Here is a 27,189-nt window from a genome sequence, read left to right on the forward strand (position 1 = left end):
TTCTCTAGCCTACATTGTGCAACACAATGCAACAAACAATGATTGTTTGGACGTTTGAGGCAGCAATTGTACAGGCGTATTGTAGAATAGAAAACCTACTTCTTAGTTGGCCAAATGAAAGTTCTATTATAAAATAGCTGTCCCCTTATTTTAAAATCCGATTTCGATATGATACCATGAGCCATGGTTCCAAGCCGTCACCCAATAGGACAGTATTTTTAAATCCACTTCACACATCACGAACTGATGAATTTTTCCTTATTCTACAGTCATGGACGGACCCTGGCCAACTAGCTGTAACACTCGTAAAGCGTTCTTTTGCATTGCATGTAGCCTGCAACATGCTCATCATTTCATGATCATACCAGCATGCTGTGTAGGTTTAGGAATACACAAAAGTCCAATCTAATACACTAATAGCATTCGGAAAACTAAATTTCTATAACTATTCAGTTATTACAACAGTTGTACGTATCTTGTAATGATGTTGACAACTTGAGCCATATGTTCGCTTTTTCCGTTAAGGTCCCGCGCCGTGGCGTCGTGATCTAAGGAATCCTGCCTAGGACTCGCGTTACGGAATGAGCACTGGTTCGAGTCTTCATGGAGGAAGAAATTTTCTCATGAAATTTCGGCCAGTGTATGGGACCGGTGCTCACACTTGGGGAGCTACGATAGGTAGCGAAAATCCGGTTTTGCAAACCAGCTATAACTGCTGGAGGGATCATCGTGCTAACCACACAATATCTCCATTCTGGTTGGATGATCGTCCATCTCTGCTTCGGCTTTGGGACGTGAGGCCAGCAGCCGGCTGGTCGGTCTTGGCCCTTCATGGGCTGTAGTGCCATAGATTTACTTTTACTTTTACACTAAAATAACTGTTTTACTCATAGTGGTGCCATGTATAACCACCTCTTCTGCAATACCTGATTAGAATCTCGGATCGACCATAAACTGCAAAAAATAAATAATAAATAAAATAAAATCATCACCTTCATTTCCGAGGATGTCTGGCTGGCTTTAAGAGGGCTGGATCCGATACGAGTCCGCACGCTTAGGCACGGTTTGGTCCACTGTGAGCTCTGTAGGCCTATATCCGATAATTATCCAAGTCCGACAGTGGCTTCGGTGGCATTCGTGAATCCGATGCTGATAAGTTGGCCAACCTGCCTCAGCTCCAGATGCAGCCAGGTCTCGTTTCATGACGAGTAGCCTTATAAACCCGAGAGCTCCAGGCCCCAACATCGGAAACTCCCAAGACTTTACACTAACCTATTTTTACTATTGCAGATAATAGATGAAATGAAATGATAGAGAGAAACGGGAGTATCCCGAGAAAATCCTTTGCAACGTCTGATTTTTCCACCACAATTTCCATCATGATCTGGATGGGGATCGAATCCGGGCTTCCTGGATTGAAAACAGCAGCTAGCACTTGGGCTAAAGAGGCGGCTATTTCCGAGAATGCCGCTACTCTTCTCCCTTGTGTTTCTTCCAGAAAATGGGTTAATCCATAGGTCATTTTCTTCATGAAGTGTATATAAACTCTTATACTGCTCCCTAACAGCACACCACCATAATTTGTAGTACTTTTCACGTCGTAATACGACTGGTAATTCAACCGTCACAGAGATGAGTCTGCTCCTGACCAGACTTCACTTTTAGAAGGATATGCTTCTGAATCGAAGGATATGCTTCACTTTATTCATACATTTTTTCTAATTTTGAAGCAAGAGGTTGCTCTCCAAGCAAATGCTTCTTCCTGTGAAGCAAGTGCTCTTTTCCTGTTGCGTCATCAGGAGGAGAAGGTTGTGCTCTGCATTTTATTATTAAAATCTGAAGCACATCCTTCAAAATAGTAGAGTAAAAGGATATGCTCAACTTTATTCTTACGGCCCATGTAACTTCTCTGGAAAAACACATTACTCGAACCTCCTTCAGAAATTAAAACGGAAAGCAATAATATTCAAGTATATGATCAGCAGATATTGGGGAAATCACCCTATGGTATTTCACCTACTATACAACAACTTCTTGATAGCACTACAAGACTACACCATGGCCATATTACCAAAGCCTCAGGCCCAAATAGAAGCACAACTAAATTCAATCCACTACCAGGTAGCAAAACAAATCCTGGGTATAAGTGGCAAACCACATACCCTTTCTGTACTAAGACAATAAACTACCAGTCGTTACATCACAGGAGAAAGTTAGCATGCCACAGGCCAATATACAACAAGCTCAAAGGAATCACACACTTAACCCAAAACAGCGAACATCCTATACCATATCAAATTCCCCAAATAATCCAAACTTTTACAGAATATTACCGCACTCTACATTGTCCAATCTTTCCTCGCTTTCCACTGTATTGCATTCAGTATGAGGTTTTCCAAAAAAGCATACATACAGACACCACAACCTTCAATAAACAAGAGACAAATACGGGACAACGATTCTGAGAATTTATAACCAACATGGAAGAACAGGAGCCCAACAAAGTGCAGATTTACACTGTGGATCCAAATCTGACATGGGGGTGGGTGCAGCATTTGTAAATACAACAACAGCAGGTAGAGGGAAAATCAAACTCCACAAACAGTCATCCATCTGCAGAGCAGAATTATTTGCAATTCGGCAGGTCCTATCTCAGCAAAGCACCTAACAGGAAAAGCTATACTCATATTCGTGATTCACTGAGTGCATTACAAAAAATAAAAAATAATGCCCTTTCTGCGAAGACCCCCCTGGATAGTAATAAACATCAAACAGTTATATATAACATAGGAAAGGAGAACAAAATAAAATTAATTTGGATACCGGGACATAAAAGCATACAAGGTAATGAGATTGCAGACTCTCTTGCGAAAGCAGCCATAACGTCCAACCCTGCCTCATCAATAAATATTCAGATCACTGACTTAATAAAACAAAATATAAGACAAACACAGAAGCCACACAGGCAGACAAACCATGGTAGGCCTATTTACACAAAAAATTAACACGACCATTCATTTCAGTAACAAACTAAAACATAATGCAACAGTAACTCCAAAATACTGTTATTGCAAGTTATCTTGAACCTTCTGAGCGGGGTCAGAGGGGCAGAGGGAAGGAAGCGCGTAACGAGGGTGGAGCCAACTGAGTTGTTTGTGCATGCTCCACAGCATAATCTCTTGTCAAGAAACATAGTACTATTTCCTTCACTGCGTACCAGTAGTGTTACCATGGAGTAGCAACCATAGGGTAGTAATTATGGTGAAATCACACCACTGCGGAGAAAAAGTAACGCTGTTATCTATAGCCGAGAAAGAGAAATTATCGCAAATATAATAAAATTAAGCGTTGCGAGGAGGAAAAATTAAACATATATTTGCTGGAACCTCTTGCTAAGGAATATGAGAGAGCAGCTAAATACTCTGGCAAAAGTATTAGTTCTGTGAACAGAATTAAAAATAATATTGAATTACAACCGAATGAACCTCACACTACTCCGGGAAAGAATAGGTATCTAATGTTTAAAAATTATTGCTATAATAGTTATGTAAAATAGTGTGTGTATTGAGAGCGACATAACGAATTACTATTGCAAGTTATTATTTTCTTATAGTTCTACTAAACATATTATTTCATTCCAGAATTAGACTTGTGTAAAGTTGAAGTGGACGACTTCGATCAACATGTTATTCGGGATACAATCGAAGAATTCTATCTTGTTCAGAAAGTAGTACCTACGATTAAGAAGATAATTCCGAATGAATGATGCCATTGGCGAAATAATTAATTTTAAAACAAGCGATGATGGCAGCAATGATAGGGATATGGATTGTGTATAATTGTAAAATAATGTAAATTCAAATAATAAGCCTGTAAAATATTGTTATAAGAATATGTACATATTAGCTGAAGGTATAAGTCATGCAGGCCTATATAATGTATAGAAGTAGCTGTAGTAACTCCTCCATTGCAGGTCCCCAGCCCGGATGAGAGAGGAGTGTACACACGATTATATATAAATACTTACTCATTACAGGTTAATTAAAGCTTGCTATGAAACTATGTTCTCCTCTCAAAACCGGCGTATTGAGAGAAGATGATGTCTGTATTGAACCAAGTTCTTTTACAGTAAAGAGCCGTAAGGTAGAAGAACCAACGTTTTTTGAAAAGAGTCACGTTACCTGAGGGAGGGGCATCTTTGCCGTGTCGTTACGTTGATGAGTACACGCCGTACCGAGCAGTTCCAAAGACAGACTTAGGGGATGTAAGGTTCAAGATAACTTGCAATGACAGTACCTATACCTCATTGGAAGGGGAGAATCTTCTTTGTGTGACTGTCAACAACAGTCAGGAGAAATAAACCATATGTTCTTTCAATGTCAACTACACAAACAATCCCTAGACCAAATAATACACGAGATCAGCCAAAAACTAGGATTTGGACCCTGGAAGATTCCAGACATACCAGTTGAAAATGAAATCCAGATAGGAAAACCCTTATATATATATATATATATATATATATATATATATATATATATATATATATATATATATATATACACATGAAGATTTGTAAAATGTAATTTAAAAAAAATACACAGTCCGACTCTCAATATACTTTGAAATTACAGTGATAATTGTTTCACAAGACACTCACAACACCAAAAACGAAAGAAGGATCGATATAGCATCGGGAAGAAGAAGAAGAAGAAGAAGAAGAAGAAGAAGGAGGAGGAGGAGAAGAAGAAGAAGAAGAAGAAGAAGAAGGAGAAAAAGAAGAAGAAGAAGAAGAAGTGGCTGTGATAAAAGTGTTCAAAATTGATTTCCAGCGCCACAATCCCAGTAATTAACGTGTAAATATTCGTTATGAGTCCGTTGGAAGTGGCTGTTGGAAACTCTAGATTGACCCTATTTTTTGTCCGCCTGGCAGCAATAAAATTGCAGATTTGGCTTTTGCCTTTTTAGAATTAGACCAATTTCCCATCACAGAAATATTAATAATACACTAGATAATAGATAGCACAGTACACACCTTGTTTTTACTAACCTAATGAAGAAATATACACTATATACACTGTTAGCCTACATTTGAGGTGAGTGTAACCTAACCTATATTCCTAAAAATTATTTACTCTGTACGTACTATACACACTGCCTGTGAACTATTCACACTATGCCTACTAAATATATTGCCTCTCAACTATTTATCCTATCATTGTATTTATACTAAAACGGTTTAAAATTATAATTTACAACATATACAATATCATAAAGCCATATTGCGCAAAACAATAACAAATAATTATCGCGCCAACAACACCAAAACAAACCACAAACTCATTTGTTTCAACTTCTCACACAGATGTAGATACTGTACTGTAGCGTTTTCAGGATAGGCAACACTTGAAAACTAATACAGCAAAAGACTATGGCACTGACGTGAGACCACAGTCTTGTGACTGAGACCCATGATCTAGGGCCTAGGCTGAGACACAGTCTACTGAGATCGAGCTCTTCTCAAAACTGCGATAAATTACTGATTTTGACAGCTGTCATTATATACCATACTCCTGTAAGCAGGGGCGGACGAAGGGGGGGGGGGGAATTATGGGGATATATCCCCTCCCGAAATTTTGAGAAAAATACGAAACAAGAAACAAAAATAATATTGATTTTAATTCGTGAATGTACGTAGGAATTAGAGGGTTTTCCACGTAAATTCTCTTTGCTAAAAATGTTAAATAAACGTATCTTTGCATTGAAAGAAATCCCTATATCTGGGATTTTTCGTGCCTCTGCTTCACAACTCTGATCCACTGCCCACTGGAGATTAGCACTGTTCTCTGAACTTACTGCAAGAGATCCAACGCAAGAGGACTAATAATATAACTCATTATGAGTGACTAAGTGGCCAGGATCCGACGGAATAAGCACCATCTTAAATCACAAAGTGATTATTTTTCGCATATCATGATATGCACCTCTGCATATGTATGGACATTGTGCCATTGTCATACATCTCTATGACGCCGTGCATGAGGGTAGGCCACTAGAGGGAACCCAAGAAGTGGAACTTAAACTGAAAGGATTCGATCTGACATCGGGATGGGAATCCGGTGTGGCTTAGTGGATAAAGCATCAGCACGTAGAGCTGAAAACCCGGGTTCAAATCCCGTTGCCGGAGAGAATTTTTCTCTGTTCCACTCTTCCATCATCATATGATGACGGAGAATTTCTGCACTGAAATATTATCATATGCACTTCGGTACATCGTAATATAAGCCATACAGAAACCAACATTTTTAGTGTCAATGATTGTAGCTAGTCATGTTTTTAGCCTGTCACATGGTTTAGCCAGTCTACTACAGTCAGAACAGATAGACCTTAAGACATGCATTGAACTATGTGAGGATCTAGAAAGAGAACTGGAAGATTTTCGTTTAAATTTTCAGGCAGTGAACCTAGAGGCAAAAAGTGTTGCTGAACTTACTGGAATTATGCTGGAAATTCCAAGAACTGCAGGGAGACAAACACAGCATTCTAACTTCAAGACAGAGAGTCCTGAAGAGTATTTTAGGCTTTCAATTCTCCTTCCCTTCTTAGACTATTTAGCTTAAGGACAGGTTTTTAAATCATAAGGAAATCCTGAAGTCCATACAAACTTTGCTGCCTAAAAACATAATGCGAGCATCAGATGAAGATTTAGAAACTGCTGTTGAGGCTATAGTAAATCAGTGGCCCAATGATGTTGATGCATCACCAGAGTCTTTCTTCAATGAACTGAAGATGTGGAGAAGAAATTTCCTTGATCAGAAAAATCTTCACCTAATGCCTACTGATTTTATATCATCTTTGAACAGGTGCAATGAAATTATTTTTCCCTGCACTCACAAGGCGATAAAACTTTTCTGCATGTTACTGTAACTACAGCAACACCAGAATGGTCGTTGTCAACATTGCAGTGTTTGAAGACTTACTTGAGGAGCGGACAGATTAAATGGACTGGTCTTGACGATGATACATAAAAATGTAGAAATAAAAGCTTATGAAGTACTGGATCAAATGTCTAAGAAGCCTCGTCACCTTCTTCTGTAAATATCACTCTGTCATTGTTTTTGTATTGCAGTCATTGTAAATATTAAAATTTAAAATTGTGGTTTATTTAACAACGCTCGCAATTGCCGAGGTTATATCAGCATCACTGGTGCGCCAGAATTTTTTCCCACAGGACTTCTTTTACATGCCAATAAATTTACAGATATGAGGCCTGTCACATTTAAGCACACTTAAATGCCATCGAACTGTGCTGGGATAGAACCCGCAACTTTGAGCATAGAAGGCTATACCGACTACACTACTCAGGCCAACTTGTGAATGTTTGTGACTCGGAAACAAATTGTGAGGATAATAAACTTATTTCTCATTATTCCATTTTTACTATCTCCTCAAATTCCTCCCCGAAAAAAATCCTGCGTCCGCCCCTGCCTGTAAGCATTTCATAAATAATTTTTAACACACAATTGGAGTTTTGTCAAATCCTTTGCAGATATGTTTCACAACATATTAAAGATGTGATTTAAAAAAAAAAAAAACCTCAAATTCAAATTTTTTATCCAGAGTGTCCCCTTAACAGAACAGTTAATGACAGAAACCATGTGCTGCACATAATCTTAAATATGTTTTATAAACGCTTCTTAACCGAATAAAATAACTATATTGATGTTTGACACAGTTCTTTTATTATTATTATTATTATTAAGTAGGTTATTTTACGACACTGTATCAACATCTCAGGTTATTTAGCATCTGAATGAGGTGAAGGTGATAATGCCGGTGAAATGAGTCCAGGGTCCTGCACCGAAAGTTACGCAGCATTTGCTCAAATTGGGTTGAGGGAAAACCCCGGAAAAAACCTCAGCCAGGTAACTTGTCCCAACCGGGATTCGAACCCGGGCCACCTGGTTTCGCGGCCAGACGCGCTAACTGGTTATTATTATTATTATTATTATTATTATTATTATTATTATTTGTAACTGCAGTAACTTTTTAGGTACCTAAAACTGTTTTTCAGTGCCTACTTATGATCAGTTTAGAGCCTAATTTAGGTGTCTAAAATTAGATTAATGGCCTAAATGTCTGAAGTCTACTTATAATGTTTTTTTTTTTTTCAGGTATCATTATGGCATTAATTTATCTTTTTTTTTTTTTTTATCATTTAAGCGGACTCGGCGTACCTATCTTGTGCAATAAACTTGCGAGAACACTGTACGTGTTAGGAAGAGAGTGAGACAAAGGTACTGTATCTCACTCTTTCTTCTAACGGAGGCATCTTATGGCAACAGTGTACAGTACTAGCCAAGGCCCGTACGACTAATGCTTTTTTCTTAATCTGGAATCCTCTATAGTAGGCCTACACGCAGTGCAAGCATTGAAGGGACCAGACAACAAAATGAGAGTGCAAATTGCCAATAGTTCTTGATTCTTCTTACGTCAATATCATTGGAGTAATAATTATTCTAAATCTGAGACATACAGACACACGTGTTCTTAAATATGTTGTTGCTCTTCTGAATATATTACATAATTAATAAAGAACAATAATAATAATAATAATAATAATAATAATAATAATAATAATAATAATAATAATAATTTTTATAATTTATCAGTTCTATCAGCAGTCTAGTTTACTATAGCTCAATAGACAGAAAAATTATAAATTTTGGTCATTTATATTTTTTCTAGTGAAAATACTTAATATAATTGTCCAAAAGAACGATTCATATACCTCGTTGATTTTAATTTGATCCTCTGCTGCGGTAAATGTAGGCCTACTACAGAATAGCTTCATTATAGTTTGCGAAAATGTTTTTATGTATTCACCCTTGAACGTGGGTGTTCACGATACATATTGGACTATCTATCACCCAACTTCTGGAAGACCGGCACGACATCTAACTTGTGTTTTTACAGAGTATTATCACAGTCTAGTATATACAGTCACGAAGCTCTATACGTAGTAAATATGCATCCATAGATAGTTGCTAACCACTAGGATCGCTGCTATCACCCCATTACAGACAATGCGAAATAGTACCTGCACAGTCTATTGTTCCTAGCAACCTCACAACTCAAGCTTCGTGACTGTATATACTAGACTGTGGTATTATGCTGACAGAGGATAGATGCCTATGACCGAAGCGGATGCAAATACAAGACTGTGAATTTCACACAACATTAAAACTTCGACTTTATACTTACGGCGCGTATCCACGAAGCGAGGCTGTCACGCGCGGCAGCCTCGCTTGTTGTTTGCCTTGCGGTTTGGTTCTTTTGGTAGCGAGGCAGGAACGCGAAGCAGCGTCAGCCACCAGTTAGTGCGCGGCAATTGAAGCAGTTAACGTCGGGTTGCTTGATATCATCTTTATCAACGAATAGTCCACATGGAGCAAGTTAATCACTGCGAGTCACCTTTGATCCCATCCAAAAACAGGCTTGATTTGGCTCATAGGTGAGGCAGCCGCGCACTATTGCGAGGAAAATTATCCACTGAGCGAAGCAAGCATCATGAGGCAGCCTCGGTTCGTGGATACGCGACTTACATCAGAGACTAGTACGCCTATTAAGAAGTATCCAGAGTTATGGAAATGTTTACTGAATTCTGCAGATAACAGGAAAGTAACTCAAGATTTTACTGAAATATACTTTCACAGGTTACAATAGAAGAAAAACGACGGCTGAAATGTCATTGATCTATTTCCCCTTCTCCAGTGTTTCGTTTGTGGCCTTAGGGTACGGCCACATGAGCTACATTTATCGCAGGTTTTCTGCTACAAATGTAGCTGCCGTAATTGTCGCAAAATGGGTGGCCACACGGGCACGACAATTATTACTGCTCAGTTTCTGCGTTAAATTTTGCTAAGTGAGGCCACATGATATGCCACATGTAGCGACATTTGTAGCTAGTTCTTTTGCGTTTTGCAGCACTCAGCAGTAGCATAGTGGAAGCTTTCTTCCGAGATGGATTATGAAGCCAAAGTCGCTTTGTGTGTATTGTTAGTGTACATTTTTACCACAGTCTAATATATACAGTCATGAAGCTCAATACTAACTAAATATGCAAACATAGATAGTTGCTCACCACCAGGATCGCTACTATCGCCTCATCACAGTCTCTTTCCCTAGCAGATGATAAAATGTATTGTACTTTCGATATCGTGTTCTTTTGAAAAAATTAACACCTTCCTTCCACTATTGAAATATGAAATACATCAGGTTTATATATTATTTTCATAAAATATATATTATATTCTATAAACTCATCTTCCTGGATCTTTAGGAAGAAGGATAACTCTAACCTATTTTTCTTACAATTTATAGTACTACAAAAGTCTCCTTGTCCAATATTATTATTCAAATTATTGTATTTAGCCATTTACAGTTATCACAACCGATAACGAACATTTCACAGTTTACATAGCTTTTCACAAAAATGAGAAATACGGCACAGTCAATGCCTTTTCGATCTAGACCAGGCCGTAATGTCTGTTCAGGTTTTCTATTTCAGTGTATGGATCTCAGTGAAATATTATATTATAACTTTATTGCGTATCATTGCTAAGTTTTATTTAATGTAATGTGTCCATAACTTATGTTTACTTCTTGTTGCATAATATGTTGCAGAAATAATTACAAAACTGTGTTATTTTAATGTGAAGAGAATTTTACGTGTTAAAATAAGCTGTTCGCATCAACATTTTAAGTTTAGAATGGAAACTATTTTGAGGTTTATTAAAAAAGAATTTATATTGTGATTTCAATTTAGCACATCTACCTTCCTTAATTTTAGACAAAACATTTACCACACCACTCCTATGAAATTAGTGTACGTACGTGTTACTTCGTCTCTTAAGTAGATAAATACAACAATTCAGTATTCAATTGTAGTATTAAAATACAGACAAATTGAATGTCTGGGGTATCATACATGACATTATGGTTAATTATAATGTATGATTGCGAATTTAGGAATATAAGTTAAATATAGTAAACATAACCTATAATTTTCATATGAATGGCAAGGAATTGGAGATCACTAAATTTAGACAGAAAGGAGCAACTGGTACAGTAAACGTAACCTATAATTTCAATATATCTAAATATCCGTGCGGTGCAATTGAAAATTATTGAATCATGCATAAATGAATGTACAAGAATTTCGCAATATTTAATCGAAATAAAGGCAGGTATTACACATACGAACAACGTAATTTTCACACAAAAAATAATATTACACTTTAACTCTCAAGGAATTACGTCTGCTAATCACTATTTTCAATTTTATTAATGCAATTACACTACATTTTAGAGAAATATACTGTAGGTTACTCTTTACGCATTCCAATTAATTTATATGGTTGAAACGCCACCCTTCGTGATCAAGTTAAGCGAGTCACATGGTCTGCCTTACGGCCTGTATTAGATCATGATGGCAGTGACACAGTCTATTGTTCCTATTACACACAGTGCTCCAAGCGGTTAGCAACTATCGCAAGAAATGCAACTCGTTGGCAAAAAATCATCCCAAGCTTCGTGACTGTATATAGTAGACTGTGTTATTATGGTCACACACAATTGTAATGCACATGAGAAGAAAATTTATAGCAGTGCCATAAAGTTGATTTTTATTCCTGGTGTCGATTTTACAACAGGCAATATTGTTTGTCAGTAACAATCGGAAGTACGGTGTGGGTGAAGGGTTTGCTGAAAGGCTGTATGAAGACCTAATTTCTCGTGGTTCTGTAGAAGGGTCATTGGGATTTACAACAAATTAGACATGCTCTTCCCTTGTCAATACATGAATTTCTAAAGCATCTCCAAGTAAAAAGGAGTTTTAAACAAGACCCAAAACACAACACAAAGAGACAATCTGTTTGTAACATATTTGAGAGATCTGTCTTGTAAAAGAAATGTGTTTTTTTTTTTTTTTTTTTTTTTTTATACCAAATGAAGTCACTGTGAAGGGTTTACTGGAATGCTACTGTATAGATTTTATTATTGAAGGATACCTTTGTTCGAAAATGAAAAAAATATGTACTCTCAAAGAGCGATATTTTGAAAAGAGTACAAATAAACACATCTATTATAAAAGTTCTCTTTTTCTTGGTTTTGCAGATTGCTTATTGGACGTTGCAGCAATTTAAACTTGACCCTTATATCCCAAAATACAACTCAAAGTGAAAATGTTTTTATAATACAATAATATTTATAAACAATACTGATTTGTGAGGTCTGTCCTGCAAAAGAATTGTACGTTTTTTACCAAACAAACTTGCTGTGAAAGGTTTGCTAGAACGTTTTTGTATACATTTTATTATTGAAGAATTCTTTAGGTCGAAATTGAAAGAAGAAAAATGTATGTACTTTGAAAGAAAGATATTTTGAAGAGAGTTAACAATAGGGCAACTTAGCCTGGACTATACATAAGCGAAGCAATATTTATTGGCACCGTATTGTTAGTAACAAAATATGTCATAATATATTGGCATCCGATTGTTATAAATCTGTCATGATAATAATTTCCCATCTACAAGTCAATCTCCCTCTCTACTTCACTCCCTCATAAACACAAGTTGATTCTGTTGTTATGATTACATATGAGCTATTCCATCTCAAATCGACCGAAATATAGAGAAAATTGACCTTACAATTTCTAAATACAATGAAACCTTTTTTGTACGTAGAGAACTGTGATACAATGCTTTGTGCAAAGTTTGAGGCATCAGAACTTCATAGTGTTTAAATTTAAAATATTCAAATTTATTGTATTTTCATAAAATTTGCAACTTTTAACTGTTGTAACTCCGAAACTCTTTCAGCCAATGATCAAAATCATGGTTTATTTTGATGCTGAGAAATTAAAGTTTATATTAACATATAAACAGATTTTCTTACTTTTTATGGAAATGGAGAAATTTAGATTTTTCCTCATTAAGACGCCTTTGCCTAGGAAAAAATACTTTAAAAATATATAGTCAGATTCCGCATTGAAATTACAAATAAACACATATTTTTTACTGATGGTATGTTGATAAGAAAGCATTGAAAATATCAAATAAAGAAAATAAATAGTATGTGAGTGAACTAACCAGGTGACTGTGAGACAGGAGCTAGCCGAGACAGGCAAGGCCAGGAGACAAACACGTGATGTTTCGTCTAGTAGCGCATAGCTGGGCTAGCTTTATCACAAATTTTCATAAACACAGGAGTAAAATGACGCCCAACGCTTGCTTATCATCATCTCTCGGCCAGTGCGTGTGGTACTGCACTGTTCAAATCTAGGCGTGTGAAAATAATTTATTTAATACCCTCGAAACTTATTGCCATACCACTAAGCAAACAATGCCGAATTCCTCTTAATAATGCTAGGTTTTTTCTCAATATATTTTTACATTTTTACAAATTGGCAAAAAGCCTAAAAGTAAGTAAAATCAGATTATCTGTCTCTCTGTACATAATAAAAATAAGGATTACTTATCATAACCTACCAAATGTCAGCTTCAAAATGAGCTCTTGTTCAATGTTCTACAGTAAATGGTTCCAGAGTTCTGAGCGCTGAAAGAGGCTTGTTTTTCTAAAATACGCTAAATTTGTCGCTCAACAATACGAAAACCATTTGATTTTCGATAGTATATTTTTGCAAATGCACTCCCCTCAGCACCTTCTATAAATAGGGGAAAAAAATTAGAGTATAAAAAATGCGAGGATTTTTACTGATCGATTTCATATGGAATAGCCCATATACATACTGAGAATTTCAACCACTGAAAAAAGAGTTTACGTTATCTTAAACATGATAGATCACGTTTCTCAGATTATTAAATTTCGGGGGAGGGGGAAACTGAAAGGTGAATCTTAGGGTATGTTACAGTCTCATATCTCAAAGTTTTTCACAAACAAAAGATATTCTAACATTATAAGATAAGCGGGGTGGTACAAATTGCGATATCTTAGAGCTAATTCGAGAGTCAAATTTCACTGCACTCATCAATATCACTTGTTTTATTTTTTAATACATTAGGCCTGAATAAAATGGCAAAGTATTGTATGCCTGGCTGCAAATTCAATTACCAAAAGGGAACTTAGTAGCGATATTTACTTTTCCTTCTGATGAAGTAACAAAAAACAGGAGTAAGATTAAGAAAAGTATTTACAATTAACTTACGCATGTATTCATATGCATTTGTAAATTTACTTTGCACTAAATTATTGTAATTCTCTAATGTAAAATGAATAACTTTGATTTGTTATTTCACTGTTTTTAAAGTCTTAATCTGTGTGTCCTTTACATGACATTTGAGTTTCGCTTTCTATCTCATTCCTAAAAAGTTAAAGCATGGCCATTCATTTTACATGGTTGTTTGTACTTCTATTACAATTTTTGTTGTTGTTTTCTTTTGCATGATATTTATTCTTAATTTATTGTCAGTTAGTAGATAAAAGTCTTTTGACTTGTATATTCTTTGACTCGCTGAGTTTCCTTTGGGAATTACTAAAGTGGAAAGAAATATATTAGGGAAAATTAATTTTAGAAACAACGAATAATTATAGTAATCTTCTTAATATATAAAATTGAATGTGGGTATGTATGTATGTATGTATGTGTGTATGTTCTCTATACAAATCTATATGCATTGACCAATATGTGCCAAAGTTTGCACATTTAACCTTCATAACCAGGAGAAGAACATAGGCCACATTAAAATTGTGCAAATGGACCATAAGTTAATTAAAAAATAAAAAATAGAAATAAATACGATTAAACATTCATTTATAATATTAAAATGCAATCTTCTATAGTCAATTGTTTTTTATTATTGTCTGTTGTATTCAATATCGAATTTCACGAGGCCATGGAAATTATAACACGAAATGGAATAACATTGTTGATATACATCATGAAGGCCAAAATCTAGATAATTCATGCAATAAGTATCTTTACGCAGTCCAGGACCATAATAATATTGCGAATTTCTCGATGCAGTTGTAGATAGTGACCAGACTGTGTTTTATCCAAATGAATTCTTGAATTCTTTGAAACCACAAAGATTGCCACCATATAATTTAATACTTAATATGAATCACCAATTTGTACTATTGCGAAATATTGATCCACCAAAATTATGCAGCGGAACAAGAATTGGCGTGAAAAAAACTCATTCAAAACGTAGTAATAGAAATGGCAATAGGTATTAACTGGCAAAACAAAAGGAGAAGATGTTTTTATCGCACGCATTCCTATGATACTCACTAGCATGCCTTTCGATTTTAAGTAACAGCAATTTCACTGCAACTAGCACTTGTAATAGCCATATTAAAATGAAGCTCAAGGACAGTCACTCAAAGTTGCAGACATTAACTTAAAAACTGAGTGTTTTTCACATTTTCAACTATAGTTTATACAAAGAAGTAGGGGAGAGTTGGGCTCCCGGCACCACAGCCTACCCGGCCCTGCAGTGAGCATAGTGTTTCCCTTCATAGTCAGTACATTAAAACAGCTGGCGCATGCGCCCTGATTTACGTGTCTTGCCCATTGCCATAATACGCTAGGCTGGTAGGCGCTATTGAAAGCGCTTTGGTGATGAAATTACTGTATTATAGTGTTTATTTGAACTTCTGGTGGTAAAGTGAGTGTGTTATAGAGTTTATTTGAACAAAGTGAGGTATAACTAGTGCGATATTGTTGTAATATGGCAGAAGATCACTGTATAATTGAACAGATTTTTAAAAAGCCTTTCAGTTGTAGATCATTTAGCGAAAAAGTTGAAATTGTAACTGTGGGGGAAGACCAGTGCTGGCGCTTCCGAACTTAAAATTTTTACATAAAGAAAAGAGTAGAGAATATTTACGTTATTTCAATGTGAACCAATATGTGAAAACTAATTGGGTAATCGGATGCTGTCATCTTAATAAATTATTTTGTTGGCCATACTTATTATTTTGTAACGAACAAAGTGTGTGGAACAAAGAGGGTTATTTAAATTTAAATAATTTCAGCAATGCCATTGTCAAACACGAATGATCGCAGTGTCATTTGCATTCGGTTGTTCAGCTTTCTTGTTTTGGAAGTGTTCGTATTGACATCCAACTTGATCAACAATTGAAATTGGATGTGGCATGTCACAATGAAATGGTGAAGAAGAACAGAGAAATAATGAAACGCCTAATTGACGCAATGTGCTTCTTAGCCATGCAAGAACTGCCATTCAGAGGGCATGGCGAAAGTGAAGATTCACTTAACAAAGGCAACTATATAGAACTTTTACATTTGTTGAGCAGCTACGACACTACTCTTCGAGAGCATCTAGAGTCGTCTACAACATTTAAGGGCACATCGAACAGAATTGTCGACCTGGTTGGCGAGTTGATATAGCGCTGGCCTTCTATGCCCAAGGATGCGGGTTCGATCCTGGGCCTGGTCGATGGCATTTAAGTGTGCTTAAATGCAACAGCCTCATGTCAGTAGATTTACTGGCATGTAAAAGAACTCCTGCGGGACAAAATTCCGGCACATCCGGCGACGCTGATATAACCTCTGCAGTTACGAGCGTCGTTAAATAAAACATAACATTTTAACATTTAACATCGAACAGAATTCAAAATGACCTGATAACTGCTATCAGTGGCGTGTTGATGGAATCTATTAAGAATGACATTTCCATGGCCCAGCATGTTGCAATTATTTTAGATGAAACATCCAATGTAAGCAACAAATCACAACTATCCACCATTCTCAGGTATGTCCATGACCAGACAGCACAGGTTCAAGAAACGTTTATTTCCTTCATTGATGTGAGTGCAGATAGATCCGCTAATGGTTTATTTAATCATGTAATGGCACATAATGGCATCTTATGATATCAGAGACAAATTAGTTGGTCAAACATATGACGGTGCGGCAGTGATGGTTGGAGAAATAAATGGACTTACAACCAAAGTTCAAGACATTTATCCTAGAGCTCTATTTGTTCATTGTTTCAGTCATGTCCTAAATCTAGTCTTATCTCAGTCAGCTATGAGTATTAAGGAGTGCCGGATCTTTTTTCAAACATTGAATGGAGTAAGTAGCTTCTTCTCCAAGTCTACAAAATGCGAGCATGCTCTTACTGAATATTCTAACAAAATAATTCCAAGAAATGCACCCACAAGATGGAATTTCTCTTCCAGAATAGTCAATATTGTAAAGGAGAACCGTGAATTGCTGGTGGACTTTTTTAAAAATATACTCAACAACTCATCAGACTGGGAAAGTGAAACTGTTGCTCTTGCACGTGGATATTTGTCTTTCCTTTCAGAGTTTGAGACCAAATTTCTTCTAAATGTGTTATCAAAGATCTTTGCATACACTGATATTCTGTACAAAATTCTTCAAACGAAGCATTTGGATATTCTATATTGTGTAGAAAAAATTAATGAAACAAAACGTATTGTTCTACACGAGAGAGACAGATTTGATGCATTTGTAATGAAGTCGAATGTGAAGAAGTGCAGCGAAAAAGAAAATGATGTCATAAAATACAGGAGAATATTTTTTGAAATAATAGACAATGTGACAAACCATATCGTCGTGTGAATGCAAGAATTAGGTAACTCGAAATTTGCGTTTTTAGTTAGCTCTTTTATAGCATAGCAAAAATCGCACAAAATGTAATGCAAGAACTTGGTACCTGATTGAACGATACCAGTAACATCTATTTTCCAATATAACAAATAGGTGAATGAAAACGAGACTTATTCCTTAGTGCAATAAATAAGTAAATAGGCAATGTCACAAAATATGAAAAATCAAGTTACCTAGTTCTTGCATTCACACGACGATATTACAGATAGGTTTGGAAATCTCTCTCATTTGGAATTTATTTCATTGCTTGATCCAACCAAATTTCAGTCTGAATGTAAAGTACAGTGCAATGTTTGACATAGTCCGTCTAAAAAATGAACTGACAGTCCTATATTCAATGGAGGAGTTTCATGGAAAATACCCTCATGAACTGGTAACACATTTAAAATCAAAACAACTCCACACCGCATTTGTCGAATTGTACAAATTGACCCTACTGGTCTTGACCATACCAAGCACATCTGCATCTACTGAGAGGTCATTTTCTGCCCTTAAGCAGATTAAATCATTTCAAAGATCAACTCAAGGGCAAGAAAGATTGAGCAGTCTAGCCTTGATGTCCATGGAGAAGAAAAAAGCTGAAAGAAATCCGAAAATCCCCTACATTCCACAGCGATGTCATTGAGGAGTTTTCTAAAAAGGGACGCAAAATGGAGTTCACCTTCAAGTAAATAAGGTATGATTTATTTAATTACTAATTTATTTTATCATTAGTTTCCGAAGGTTTCCGTTTTCTTACCCTCCTTCTGGCTGCTGCTCTGGTTTGATGTCAGAACTCACTAAAATTATATCAAATATAAAATTATTATCAATATGTTCGAGATATTGTAAGTTGTATACCTATGTAGCATGCAAACATGAAGAGCCTACCCTAATGCAATAGGATCCGCACGCCACTGCTGTAAGTGAGTTATTATGAAATCTGTAAGTTACTGTAATTTTATATAAAATCATTTCCTTGGATTTGCACTTTCCCTCAGTTTACACCATGTTTCCCCTGGTCCCTTGAGAAGTGTAAAAGAGAGGTTGTACTATGCAGGATGATTCATGACCCATGCATTAGGAATCAGTTTATAGGTCATTGTGAGAAAAACTGTCACATGAACATACATACAATGATGAATATTTAAGGAACTACAGCTATTCCAATCCTAAGAAAGTAGAAGCAGTTGTGAAGAGAATTAATGGGAATCAATTAAAACTATACAGAAAGATCATGATGAATATTTAATACGATGCGAAACTGCAGTCAGCACCATCTGACAGAAGGGGGTTCAAATAAGATGATCAGCGCCCGACGTAGTGTGTGGTGAACATTAGAACTACGTGTTGGGTAGATTACCCAGAGTTCTTTATTTATCTGTTCGTTCGAGACGAACAGACGATGCTAGAGAAGACAAGATGGCAGCCAGAAACTTGCTAATGAGTGGACATAAAGTGATATTAAATGTGTGCATAGCACTGTATGTTAAACAGTGATGTTTATGGACGTTGTAAAAATAGTGTTGTTGAATGTATTGTAAAGTAGTAGTAATATAATAAATTGAACTATGTAAGTAGTTTTTGCAGAATTTCCATTGCGCTGTACACTAAATACCCAAAGAATACAATCCCAATTATCTAACCTTTTGCTTTATTTTCTGTCTCTGTTTGGTTATATTTTAATTGGGTAGTGTAAAAAAGATCATCTCTTTACTCTTCCTGCTGGCTCTGGTAAGAATTTTCAGTGGAAGATGGTGTGAGAAATAAAAATGTAAATGTTTTATTTTAAAGTGGGTTAGTTGAGAATATCGATGAGGGTGGAAGAGAATGAATATTTTCTGCATAGTTTAACATTTTCGTCACCAGGTGCGTTGCTAGATGTAATAATTTTTCCACCGTCCAACAAATGGCAGCAAGATCAGTTTCTACATTAGCACCTCTAGCATGTGTTACGGGAAACTCAGTAAGTTTCGCATCCTATTATATATTCATCCATGGAAAGATTATTAAAAAATACTGTACTGGTATTAAACAGAAACTAAGCAAATTTCAGTTTGAAAGGACATTTTCAAATATTACTCCTTCCACTTCATGCACTTTGTGGCACAGATGTGAATCACTAGCATAGCATTTCATAGCTCAGTCTAGTTGATAAGCACAGTAGTGTTCACAATATCAGTAACTAATTGTTCTCAAGTCTGTACTTTCGTAAGTGAACTGCTACTACACGAGGAAAGTGAAGGGAGACACCATCATGTTGATAATACATTCATCGCCTGGTCTCTAATGGGACCTCTTCCAATGTAACATCACAAAATGGTTGTTAGGCTACTTATCGACAACTGATGTCACCAGACCTGACCTCTCTGCATTTCACGTTTCAGCAGAATCTCACTCTCCTTAGTCTGGCCACACTATTTATTAAGATGAAAACATGTTACAAGCTTGATTCATAGTACAACATATGGATTTTTACAGTGTTCATATAACATGGTTTGTTCCAATTACCTTGCATATTCAACACTTTTCCAAGTGTCACTTAATTGATGAAAGTATCTCCTACAATCATAGTTTAATTTACGCATTCCAAAATATGTTGTATATCTAAGTCTTAATGAGATGATTGTACATACCTTGTGGCCTATCTTGAAGATTTGATCGTAATCCAGACAGTTTGTATTGATCATGATCGAATCTGTGTCACCATAAATAACTTGAAAATTCATCTTCTCCACGAGGTCCTTCGTGTTCATTAATATTTCTCTGCCTTTTGCTTAAAACGAGAAAAAACAAATGAAAAATAACAAAGCATAAACTTCCTTTCCTTTCTTACAGAACTGTACCTGACTACAAGTATATGGTGTTTTTACAAAGTTTAGGGACACCTTATAATTCTGTTACCTTATAATCCTTATAATAAGGACTGTTGTCCTTATCGAGAATTTATAAGTTTTTCAAACAAAATAAACAGTCTTACATTTTCAGCATTAAAGTTGAAAATGAATGAATAACTAATCGGTGCATAATTCTCAATTGTTGATGGATGATGTAGGATATATTACTCTTTAAATTAGTAAAGATCAACTATTTGTAAAAAATACTTTTCTTTGTGAATGTCCTAGCACTTTCTAAAGTTTTAAGTTTAAAAAAAAATGGGGACATTTTGTTATTGGTTGATTCATCTGTAACTCTTGAATGGAGCTGCGTTCCTTGGGATTACAGTGGTAGGGAGGCGCAACTGTGCAAACCTCATAACTATTACTGTACTGTCTCTATTCAGCAGTCACAGAAGAACCGACTATTAACAAAAGTCCCCATTTTTTAAAACTTCAAACCTTAGAAAGTGCTAGGACATTCACAAAGAAATTTTTTACAAATATTTGAGCTTTACTAATTTAAAGAGTAATATATCCTACATCATCCAGCAACAGTTGAGAATAGTGCACCAATTAATTAGGTTACTCATTCATTTTCAATGTTTGAAATGGGTAGGGCATGTAGCACGTATGGGCGAATCCAGAAATGCATATAGTGTGTTAGTTGGGAGGACGGAGGGAAAAAGACCTTTGGAGAGGCCGAGACGTAGATGGGAAGATAGTATTCAAATGGATTTGGGGGAGGTGGGATATGATGATAGAGACTGGATTAATCTTGCTCAGGACAGGGACCAATGGCAGGCTTATGTGAGGGCGGCAATGAACCTCCGGGTTCCTTAAAAGCCAGTAAGTAAGTATTCATTTTCAACTTTAATACTGAAAATGTTGTTGTTTTCTAATGCCAGGCGTTTGACAAAGTCATTTGACCCCTTGCACTCCAATATTTTTCAAATATATTATCATGGTCAGCCAATGAAGCACAGATTTTGAGCTATGCAGGTGTTTGGCCAAACAGTCATGGCCTGTTGCCAATCTAAATGCAGCTACAGACGATTTTCGTGGTAAATCGGGAATTAACTGTGGATTATGATGCAGTAACTTCCATTTTTTCCCTTGAGATTGTGATATCAAATTTTGTTTGTTGAAGTCTAAGTATGTAGATTTAATAAATCTTTTCACAGAGTAGATTTACTAAAATACTGAAAATGTAAGACTATTTATTTTGTTTGAAAAACTTATAAATTCTCGATAAGGACTAACAGTCATCATATAAATACCGAAACTGCACTAAAAATTAGTCTTTGCTATTGTTAATCAACAGTTATAAACATGTTAGTTTCTCTAATAATTTAAGGCCATGACAGCATTTCATAAGAATTATAAGGTGTCCCTAAACTTTCTAGCAACACTGTATTTAAATTAGAATGTTATTGTTGTGACAACTGGTATGTGTGGATAAATTGATGACTGTTTGAATGTAGATCAGATTGCCAAGCATTAACAATTCTCATGCATGTGCAATAATTTTAGACAGTACAAGGTAGAGAGAAACATATGTTCTCATTCACTTTGCTACCAGAATTCTGAATAGTGGTAACACAGAGGCTATAAGAACTAATGAACTGACCACAATATACCAAGCACACATTAGCAACAAGTCTATTAGTGAATTCTTTAAGAAGGAAAAAATGTTTCTAGAATTTCATTAGGGTATTAGAATGATTGTCAATCCTACACAGTATACGTGTGTGTGTGTGTGCGAGTGCCTGTGCACACAAGTGAGTGCATGTGTACGTATCAGAAAAAATAAAATCTACTCCCTCTGTCCCATAATAATTGTCCAGTATGCCGAAATGGTATTATAGTAATTACAGACGACGGGGCAAATGAGAAGTGCACGCATGAGGAGAAGCGCTGTAGATCAGTGCACAAGGTTATGCAGAGCAATAACGTGATTTTATCGAGACAAGCAACACACATCACCCAGAAGATTACCGAAAGTGGGTATTGGTTTTCAACTCACCGGTGTGTCACTATATACAAACAATTGTAGCGAAGCAAGCTGGAAATCGTTAGTAGAGCATACTCCTGCAGTGAGTACGTACGTTTGAACAGACATGAACATTCTGGGAACACAACTGGCGGTAGTGAATGACAGGGGTAGCAAGAACCTTACAGACAGTGAACGGCAGGCGGTATAGGAGTTTTTGTTGAAAAACACTATGGCTGACATAGTGAAGAAAGGTGCCATAACAGGTGCGGCCGAGAAATTTCATGTCAGTAAAAGAACAGCACGCTGCATTTGGCAACGGGGGAGGCAATCTTTGGAAAGTGGATTCATGCCCATCACCAAATTAATCCCAGCAATAAATGCAAAATGGCCTCCTGGACCGCGCACAGGGAGAATTCAGGTGTCAGTTCAGCAGGACAATGCGCGTCCGCATATTGCTCCCAATGACCGCACCTGGATGGATGCTGCAGCAGCCAGTGGAATCACTTTAGAACTCGTGTGCCAACCGCCAAACAATCTGAATACGAATGTTTTAGATCTGGGGTACTTCCGGGCAATTCAGTCTCTCCAGCATCAGGCAGCTCCACAAACTATTGAGGAGTTGATCGCCGCCATTGAAACAGCTTTCTCTCAGCTGACACGCGACAAGCTCAACAATGGAGTCCAATCTCACTGAAATAATAAAAGTCAATGACGGGAACAACAACAAGATTCCCCATATGCAAAAGGGGCACCTGGACCACCTCAACATCCTGCCATCTCGCTTGCAGTGTCCTCGAAACATTTACGACGAGGCTACAGTAGCACTGCAGCAATAGGTCTGTGGTTCTAGGCAAGCTGTTAGAATGACAACCTTCCTGGTCTAACAGGCAGTTTTTTCGTCTTTACTCGTAGGAGAATGTTTTTCTTTGTTTCACTTCTTGGTCAATTTGTACTACTCCTGGAGTTAATAAAGTTGCACTCCTAGGAGTATTTATTTTCGGCTCATTGACTAGCCAATTTGTACTGATCCTGGAGCCATAAAGTTGTACAAGTAGTATTCATGTTCTTTTTTTGGCTCAACGATTGGCCAATTTATACAGATCCCGGACTAATAATTTTTTTCTTTTGCTAATTGAGTGACAATTTTGCACTGATTCTAGAGTAATACAGTTATATTACTCATTCATGTGTTTCATTTTGCTCCTATGTTAACGTCAGTGTAAAATTATGGACATCGGACAATTATTATGGGACAAGAAATAAAAGCATACCGGACAATTGTTATGGGACAGAGGGAGTATTAAGTTTCCATACTTATACTACGATATTCTACCACAATAATTCTCAATACAAGGAGCTCTTTTCATGCAAAATAAAAATCCAAGCATGTTGAGACATCTGACAATCCTGTATAGAACAGACCCATCCTATGTGCTTTGGAAATGATACAAACTTTGTGAACACTGACTCCCAAGATATATTAAAGATAATTTTACAGAAACCATTATTTAGTGTTAACTGCACATATACCACATACAGTATATCCATATACAGAATGTTTCAAAAGTGATGGTAAAAAATTTAGGGATGCAAAGTAAAAACGAAGAGAAGCAAAAAATTCCAGTAAACATGGATCCACAAATTAACTGTTTATGAGATAATGCCATTTTGTGCTGGTTGGGGCCCGCTGATTACTAAGTACTAATTCTAGCAAAAGCAATGATAATTCAATTTTATTTATCAATCACGAGACAATAAAATTCATAATTTTGGCTTCAACACCATAGAAATCTAATTAAACACACACAAAATAAACTTTTTTGTTTGAACAACAGTAAAGTTTGTAGGTAAACAAGATACAGTACAGTATGAACATGATACTGAATAATTTTACAGCAGGTATTCAAAATGCTGACCATGCGCTTGAATGCATCTGTCTAGTTTTCTCCGCAAAGATCCAAGAACGTGCTCAAGCAGTTTGACCATTCTTCATTTTCTGGAAGACATCTACAATCCGATGCTGCAATTCTTCAGGTGTGGTGATGTCAATTGTGTAAACAAGGCTTTTTGCATAACCCCACACACAAAAATCCAAAGAATTTAAATCCAGTGATCTAGGTACAGATCCTCAATTACCCATCCACTGTTTATGATATCGTCTATTTATATATCACCTCACACTTAGAAGGAAGAGTACAAAACATGAATTTTGTATTTAACCATGTCCAGGTGCTCGGTTCACTGGCAGTCCCAAGCAGCAAAAAAAAGGCATTATCTCGTAAAGGGTTAATTTGCGAACCTATGTTTACTGGAACTTTTTTGCTTCTTTTCGTTTTTACTTCTCATCCTTAATTTTTTAACATTACTTCTGAAATACCCTGTATAATTCTGCAGAAATAAATCAGATCATTTAATTATAAAAGGTAAGGTAATTAAATTTTAATTGCTATAAACATAGCAAATCATTTTGCAGTTCATTTTCAGAAACACCTGTACATCAGTTCACAGTGAATCTTAATTGCATTTTACACATACTCATCCAACACTGGTAGTCAAATACAATACGAAAAAAATGAGTGAGAAATTTAGGTCGTTTAATCACTGACTATAGTTCTAGTCACATTAACCTAACAAAGTTATTTTCACTGGATGCTTTCATTGCAACATAATATATATTAATGAATTCTCACATCTATTGTTCAATTATGTGATACTAGATGCATGTTTGTAGGGTTGCTGACATCATTCTGTAAGGGTAGTATGCATAAATGGATCTGTGCAAGAAAGACTAGAGACCAACAAATGTAAAGGAAACTTAAACCAAATTTCATATCAAACACTTTTACAAATATCAGTTCAATTCTATAAGAAAAGGTGACATAGAGATTACATTAATGTAAAGAAATAAAGTTATACATTTGGTTCGGCTTAAACTTCGTGAACTGGTTTCTTTCTGCATGTCATCAAGTTAAGGTAAACATGCTACACACCTGTGATTAGTGATGCTAGTGGCTTCACGTAGAATGAGAATCCCAGACAACTGTACATTCTATTGGCAGTCAACTTCAGTGCCATCTGACGAATATTATACTGAAACAGGCAGTTTGAATACCAACTGAGTTTCACAGTATTTCGAAAATAATACAGAATACTGAATTCTATATTTAATATAATAATTTTTAGTAAAAACGTTACTGTCCAGTAGTATGTTGTAGTTGAGAACCCTACTACAAAAAGTTAGAAAATAAAATAGCAAATTGTGATGAAGTCGAAATTAGATTAAACTTTTTTTATTCTTGTTTCTTGCATAAAATGAAGACAGCTGTACAGAAAGTCCCCAGAGATCCTACTCTCGGAGAAATTAATTAACATATGGAGAATTATTTCTCATTTTTGCTGCAAACTTAGTCAAACTCTATAATGGTTCCCCAAATCTCATCAAGCTAATTCAGGCATAGCCACTACTCTTAGTGAAAAGCAGCTCCTTGTTACATACAATATAGAAAATAAAAGTTCATCTTATTTGATTGCATAGTCAATGATTTCATTTATGAATGACTTTCAAAAAACAGTCCAAGAAGATAAACTACAAGCGGTAATATAATTTGAAACATAACAAAGGAACTGAACTGTTATGAAAATATAAAATGTATACAGTGAAACTTCTCATTTACAGACATCGAAGGGACGTAACAATCTGTCCGCATCTGGGGGGGGTGTCCTTTATTGGGAGGGAGGCTCCCCAATCTTACAGCAAATTTATAATATGCATTATGTATCCCTTCACGCTGTAAATGAAATGTATTACTGTAGTTTAATTCTAAATATAATATACTATACTAAATTCTTGCAACTTTGAACTACAGCTGATAAGTCCGAAAAAGAAAAATTCAGTACAGTGCTATACAATTTTATTCTAGGTCAACAACAATTATCCAGTCCATTTTGAATCTTGCGTACACTACTTTTAACACTTGAATATAATTAATTGATTAACTAGCGGACTTACTCATGTTAATTATGTAAGCCGCACAAATCTTACATAATTAACACGAGTAAGTCCGCTAGTTAATCAATTAGTTATACAGTATTGTAATTTACAGTTTTCAACTTAACTTTTACATTCAGGTACCATGTCTCTCGAAACCGAACAAATGACTGAAGTGAAGAGAATAATCCTACTAACCTTATCATGTGTTGAATACAATTTCACGATCGTGGAAACCTGGACCCATCAGACAGGTTAAATTTTATGACTTTGTTTATCCACCCGCTTCCAGCTAACAAGGGTCAGCTAGCTGAACTAGGGATAGCCTACAAGACCCTTATTGTCTTCCTTCATGTTAAGGAATTTCTGTACAGTTCTCAAAACCAAGTTTTCCATTTTTGTAACACATTAGGTCTTGAAATCCAAGTTCTGTCCCCAGTCAGGAGGTAAAGCAAGCTGTAGGACTGTGAAACAGCTGTCCGTGTCCGTGTCTGAGTGTCCGTAAACGAGAGTTAAATTTATCATTATTTCTATATTTTTTCAGTTGGGACATACTACAGTGGACTAAAGTGGACTTTATGTTGTCAGCAAACTGCTGGATACATTAAGAAGATTGATTGATTGATTGATTGATTCAGTTGGGACATAAAAATCTGTCTGTATATGA

The 27,189-nt window shown here is 36.1% G+C and overlaps 1 protein-coding gene across 5 annotated transcripts in view; it reads right to left on the reverse strand.

The window, feature by feature from the left end:
• Positions 1–27,189, reverse strand: part of LOC138715358 (uncharacterized protein CG3556-like) — a 99,168-nt gene that overhangs the window by 70,027 nt on the left and 1,952 nt on the right. For 3 of the 5 annotated variants that reach the window (XM_069848184.1, XM_069848185.1, XM_069848191.1), the window contains 2 exons: positions 25,525–25,624; positions 20,299–20,438 (listed from right to left, as the gene is read on the reverse strand). The gene's annotated coding sequence lies outside the window, so the exon portion shown is untranslated. Of the gene's footprint in view, positions 1–20,298; positions 20,439–25,524; positions 25,625–26,720; positions 27,147–27,189 lie in introns of those variants that run through there. The other 2 variants (XM_069848189.1, XM_069848190.1) reach the window with 2 other exon arrangements.

Source organism: Periplaneta americana, chromosome 15 (assembly GCF_040183065.1).
Source record: "Periplaneta americana isolate PAMFEO1 chromosome 15, P.americana_PAMFEO1_priV1, whole genome shotgun sequence".
Lineage (NCBI taxonomy): Eukaryota > Metazoa > Arthropoda > Insecta > Blattodea > Blattidae > Periplaneta > Periplaneta americana.